This window comes from Tachyglossus aculeatus, chromosome 19 (assembly GCF_015852505.1).
Source record: "Tachyglossus aculeatus isolate mTacAcu1 chromosome 19, mTacAcu1.pri, whole genome shotgun sequence".
Classification (NCBI taxonomy): Eukaryota; Metazoa; Chordata; class Mammalia; order Monotremata; family Tachyglossidae; genus Tachyglossus; species Tachyglossus aculeatus.
Window position 1 is genome coordinate 23,690,472 of NC_052084.1, and position 6,748 is coordinate 23,697,219.

The 6,748-nt window shown below is 44.5% G+C and overlaps 1 pseudogene; it reads left to right on the forward strand.

Annotated features, from left to right (window-relative positions):
• The first annotated feature begins 5,280 nt into the window (after positions 1-5,280).
• Positions 5,281-6,228, forward strand: LOC119940660 (annotated as a pseudogene).
• The last annotated feature ends 520 nt before the right edge of the window (positions 6,229-6,748 follow it).

Consider the following 6,748-nt stretch of genomic DNA (forward strand, 5'->3'; position numbering starts at 1 on the left):
TTTTAGCAATGTTGTGAAGGCGGAACAGACAGGATTTGGTGTCAGATTGAATATGTGGGTAGAATGAGACAGGTAAGTCGAGGACCATGCCAAGGTTCTGGGCTTGTGAGATAGGGAGGATAGTGATCTTGCCTACAGTGATGAGAAAGACACGGGGAGAACAGGGTTTGTGCGGGAAAATAAGGAGTTCAGTTTTTGATATGTTGAATTTGAGGCGTTGGCGCCCCATCCACGTAGTTATGTCTTGAAGACAGGAGGAAATGAGAGATTGCAAGGAAGGAGAGAGGTCAGGGATGGAGATGGAGATTTGGGAATCGTCTGGATAGAGATGATTATTGAAGCCGTGGGAGTGAATGAGTTCTCCAGAGGAGTGGGTGCAGAGGGAGAAAAGAAGGGGATTTAGAATTGGGCCTTGAAGGACCTCTACTGTCAGAGGGTGGGAGGCAGAGGAGCAATCAGCAAAAGAAACTGAGAAGGAACAGTCAGAGAGACAGAAGGAGAACCAAAAGAGGACAGTGTTGGTAAATCCAAGGTTGCATAAAGTTTCAAGGAGGAAGGGGTGGTCTACAGTATCAAAGGTGGCTGAAAGGTCTGAGAGGATTAGGATGGACTAGAGGTCATCAGATTTGGTGAGAAAGAGGTCATAGGTTACCTTAGAGAGGGCTGTTTCTGTGGAGTGAAGGGGGCTGAAGCCAGGATGGAGGGGAACTAGGAGAGAATTGGAGGATAGGAAAGTGGAGACAGCAAGTATAAACAATTCTCTCAGGAGAGAAATGGAAGGAGAAAGATAAAGTGATAACTGGAGGAAGCTGTGGGGTCAAGGAAGGCTTTTTTTAAGATAGGGAAGACATAAGCAGGTTTGAAAACAATGGGGAAGAAGCCTTTGAAGAGTGAACAGTTGAAGATGGCAATCCAGGAGAGAAGAAGGGAGGGGATGAGTGTTTTTAAAGAGGTATGAAGGTATGAGGCCAGAAGCACAGGTTAATGAGGCAGATTTAGAGAGGAGGCAAGAGAGTTCATCCTGAGTTACTGCAGGGAAAATAGGGAGAGTATAAGAGGGTGGAGGAGTGGGGGGTGATTGGAGCGGAGCAGTGGAGATTTTAGGGAGATCATGTCTGAGGGTTTCAGTTTTGTTGCTGAAGTATATGGCCAGGCCATTAGGAGAAAGAGATGGTGAGGGCTGAAGGAAAGGAGGTTTTGAGGAGGGAGTTATATGTCTGGAACATGTGTCAGGGAGCAGGGGCTATGGGAGTGAATTAGGAAGGAGAAGTATTGTTTTGGGGCAGGGAGAGGACCGAGTTGAAGCAGATGAGAATGAATTTAAGGTGGACAAGTTCACAGAGATGTCCGGTTTTCCTCCAACAGCGCTCTGCATCTCGGGCACAGGAGTGGAGGAAGCGTACTGTGGAGGTGATCTAGGGTTGCTGGTTAGTGGTACGAGACTGGCAGAGGGATAGGGGAGTATGACAGTTCAGTTCCGTGGAGAAGGTGATGTTGAGTGTGTTGCTTTGTGCATCAGGAGAAGGTAGTTTAGGTATGGAGACTGAACTGGGTAAGATGGCTGTAGAATCCTGAAGGGGCAAAAGGATGGAGGTCTCTGTGGGAGAAAAGGACAGATTTGTGGAAGGGGAGGGTGTAAGTAGAAGCAGCATGGTGTAGTGGATAGAACCAGAGCCTGGGAGTCTTCTGACTCCCAGAAGATCATGGGTTCTAATCCCAGCTCTGCCACTTGTCGGCTGTGTGGCCTTGGGCAAGTCACTTCACTTCTCTGTGCCTCAGTTACCTCATCTGTAACATAGGGATTGAAACTCTGAGCCCCACCTGGGACATAGACAGTATCCAACCTTATTTGCTTGTATTCACCCCAGTGCTGTGTACAATGCCTAGAATACAGTAAGTACTTAACAAATACCACAAGTATTATTTTTATTATTATTATTATTGGAAGGAGAGAAGGTGAGGTGGTTGTGGTCAGGTAGAGGAATTTCAGAATTGGTGAAGGTAGAGATTGTACAGTTACTCGAGATTATAAAATCAAGTGTTTGCCCAAGTTAAATAGTGTGTGAGGTGGTGTGGAGTAGGTGGTTATTGGAGTAAAAGAGTGAGAGGAGGTGGACAGTGGAAGGATCATCAGGGACATCCACTTGAATAATGAAGCCCCCAGAGATCAATGTAGTGTCCACTGTTCTAAAAGCTGGGGTAGATACAAGGTAAACAGGTTGGATATAGTCCCTTTCTCCCAAGGGGCTCACAGTCTTAATCCTCATTTCACAGTCTCTACTGCAGACAGATACTAAAATCTGAGAGAATTCTGTGAATAATGAAACTGACATTTTTTTCCTGGATTCATTCATGCATTCAATCATATTTACTGCACGCTTACTGTATGCAGAGAGCTGTACTAAGTGCTTGGGAGGGCACAATATAACTAAATGAATTACAGATATGTACAATAAATTTACATCATCCTTAGCAGCAGCAAGTGGCAAATGGCATGTTATTTGTGACCTTAGAGAGGACAGTTTCCATGGAGTGGCAGAGGGGTGGAATCCAGATTGCAGGAACTGCAGGTGAGAATTGATGGAGGCAAAGTGGAGGCTTTGGAGAGTGAGTAGCTGAAGACTGTGGTCAGGAGGGGAAGAAAGTAGTTAAATGTGTGGTCAGAGGTACAGGTGGAGTCAGTAGATTTTAAGTGAAGGCAGGAGATCTCTTATGGTACTTCTGGGAAGAATGGGAGAGTTGCAGACGGGGCAAGAGGAGGGTGGGACTGGAGAGGTTCAAGGGAAATTTTAGAGCCATCACCTCAATGGCTTCAATTTTATCAATGAAGTAGGTGGCAAGGTCATTAGGGGCAAGGAGGCAAGGAGAACAAGGAATTTGAAGAGGGAGTTAAAAGTCTAAAGCAGGTGGAGGTTTCAGTGGGCATAGGCATAAATAAGCATGGAAAAGTACTGTTGCTTGGCAGAGGACAGGTCTAAATGATAGCAGGTGAGATGAATTTGTTATTGATGGGGTTGGCTTGATGTCTGGATTTCCTCCCTCAGTGCTTAGACTGGGAAGGTCTCTTGGAGATGTGCCTTCAGTCAGCTTTGAAGGTGGGGTGCATAATTGTCTGGCAGATTTGAAGAGGGAGGACATTCCAGGCCAGAGGTAGGACGTGGGCCAGGGTTCGGTGACAAAGCAGACCAGATCGAGGCACAGTGAGGTTAGCATGAGAGGTGTGAATTGCGCAGGCTGGGTTGTAGAAGGAGAGAAGTGAGGTGAGGTAGGAAGGGGTGAGGTATTGGAATGCTTTAAAGCCAATATCTGTCGGCCCCTGTAAACGGTAAACTCCCTGTGGGCAAGGATCACATCTACCAAATTTTTTGTATTGTATTTTCCCAAGTACTTAGTACACTGCTCTACAAACAGTAAGTACTTAAAAATACTATTGATTGACTGATTGATTGATAGATTGGCTCTTAGACCCTGGCGATTTTCAGTTTTCCAAGCTGTTCAGATACTCACTTTTCAGAAGGTACTGGTGAGATGAATGGAAATTGACTTAAAATGGGCACTTGTGTGTCAGTATGCATGTCAACATCTACATATTGTATAGTTTCAAAATGATTTTGATTTTCAGTTGACTCCAAACTCACTCAGCACTGAGAATCCCTTCTATCCTTGCAAAGTGGCTTCATGTCCATTTCCTCTCAATTTCCACCCCTTACCTTTCCCCCACTGGCTTCTGCAGTAACTCATCTCACTCCACTCAAATAATCAAAATACCCACCTACAGACCACCCACTATAAACCCTGTTTCTCCAAAGCCCTTTACTAATAGTCCTAGTTAGACCCATCAGGAATGGAAAATAGATTGAGATTCCAGGGAATCCAGGGAAATTCGAGATTCTAGTTCAGAATGTATAGCTAATACCCACAAGATGCTCTATTTCAGAGGCAAATTTGGATGACTTCATGGACCTGAAGTTCATACTGGAATACTGGGGGAGGTGGGCAGGCAAGGATGTTGATAGAATTATTAGGGATATTCAGTTGCCAGTTTTGGAGATGGAATACTGGGCTTGCTAGAATCAGTTCTGACCCAGTAAGAGCATTTTTTTTGTATTCTTAAATTCATAGATGAAACCTCCAATACAGTCCTTCACTTCACATGAAGCCAAATCCAAATCTCCTCACAATTGGCTTCAAGACTCTTGACTAATTCTCCCCATCTTAACGTTTTAGCTCTCTTTGCTCCACTACTCCCCATTATAAGAGTTTTCCCTCATACCAAGTTCACCATCTAACGGTACCTCACTCTCAAATCTCCATCCTCCAACTCCTCAATCATTTTATTCCCCCAGCCTGGATCTCCTTCTCCCCAATTTTCTCTCCCCATTTTCTCAATACTTGTAAAAAAACCCCACATTCTTCAGGAAGCCTTCCCCAGCATCCTACCCAGATAAACGCAACATACACACTTAATACTTAATATACTTTATTCTTATCCTCTGCACTTATGCATGTATGTATATTTATCTGCACATTCAATCATTTATTCTTCTATGTCATCATGACACATTTGGGCTACTGGTTGTTCACCTTTTCTTCTTCCTTCTCTTCCTGTTTAAATGGACAAAAATATGGCCTTTTACCCATTAGATTGCAAAGTCCTTGAGGGCAAAGAACATTCATTTGTATTGTGTTATCTCCAGGTCCTTTACCTGCTAGGTTGTAATTTATTTTATTATCCATCTATCCCGCCTTGCTTGTAGGCTCCCTAAGGGCAGGGATCATGACACTGACTCTACTGTACTCTCACACGCACTTAGTACAGTGTTTTACATACAGTTAAAGCTCATTAAATGCCACTAATTACCACAGATTGATTTTTAAGGGATGCCTGGACAGGAAGGGCTGAGGTGGAAGAAAGGGGAGCAATAAGAAGGAGAAGAAAACCCACAACACTTAGGAGAATCTCCTTGCTTAAGAATAAAAGTCAATAAATCGGTGGTATTTATTGAGCACTTACTTCGGGAGAACACTGTTATAAGCACTTGAGAGAATACAACAGAATTATCAGACCTGTTCCCTGCCCATAATGATAAAGCCTAGAGGGGGAGTCAGACAGTAATATTAGTAAATAAGTAATTTGTAATTATTTAAAGATATGTAGATAAGAAGATGATTCTTATTCCATTGTCACATTGACTCATTTTCTTCAAAGTGAATAGAAATCTCAGATATCACTACATCAATCTTTCCACAACAACCCATTTCTTTCTCTCCCAGAAAAGAATGCTGGCAATGAGGAATGACAGCCTCGGAGAAGGTTTCATCCTAATGAGCTTCTCTGATCAGCCACAGCTGGAAATGATTCTATTTGTGCTTGTCTTGACCTCCTATCTCCTGACCCTGGTGGGCAACACCGTCATCATTGTGGTATCACATCTGGACCCAAGGCTCCATACCCCCTTGTACTTCTTCCTCTCCCATCTCTCCTTCGTGGACCTCCGCTTCACCACCAGCATCGTTCCCCAACTATTATGGAACCTGTGGGGGCCATCTAAGGCCATCACTTCTGTGGACTGTGCCATCCAGCTGTATGTCTCCCTGGCCCTGGGCTCAGCTGAGTGCGTCCTCCTCACTATCATGGCTTTTGACCACTATGCTTCTGTCTGTCGGCCCCTCCACTACAGTTCCATCATGCACCCACGGTTCTGCCGTGCTCTGGCAGCTGTAGCATGGATCAGTGGTCTGGGCAACAGTGTGATTCAGAGTACCATCACTCTTCAGCTTCCTCGCTGTGGGCACGAGTACCTTGCCCCCTTTATCTGTGAAATGCCTGCTCTGATCAAGCTAGCATGTGTAGATACAAAAGCCAATGAGGTACAGCTCGTCATGGCCACTTTGGTACTGCTCCTTCTGCCCATGAGCCTGATCATGCTATCTTATGGGTTCATTGCCCAGGCCGTGCTGAGAATCAAGTCATCCCAGGCCTGGAGGAAAGCCCTGAGCACTTGAGGGTCCCACTTGTTAGTATTGACTCTCTTCTTTGGCATGACCTCGACCATCTACATCCAGCCCAACAACCCCTTCTCCAAGAATTCAGGCAAGTTTCTGACCCTCTTTTACACCGTGGTTACCCCTACACTCAACCCACTCATCTACACCCTGAGAAACAAGGACATGCTGGGGGCAGTGAGGAGGTTGTTGTGGAAAGACTGCCGTTCAACGGAAATTTGAAATCAAGTATCATATACTTGTGGTGTTAGGTCAGGGACTGAAATGACATGGGGGTCAATCCTCCCCCGACAACCCCCACCAAATCAGAATTAGGCACTGGCCAAAAATCAAACTAGACTCTAGACTGTAAGCTCCTTGTGGGCAGAGATCATTATATTCTCCCAAGTGCTGAGTACAGTTCTCTGCAAGCCATTAGAACTGAATAAATATTATTTATTGATTGATTGTCCCTCCAATGGGTCAGAAAATCAATGAGTCATATTCTATCTATCTACATTTATACCAGCAGAATCCATATACAGTCTTTCCTTCTGTAACATGGGGGTTGTGTTCTTGGAGAATGTCATCTTGTGGGAAAATCTCATAATAACCACTGATTCAATGGGAATGAATGGGTTAGAACTTCCAGGATTTGGAGATATTACCGTGATTGGAATTTTTAGATACAAGTCCCCTTATTCTTCAGAACACCAATAATAGAATGCTTTTACCTCTTGCCATTCATTGTCATTTTACTGCA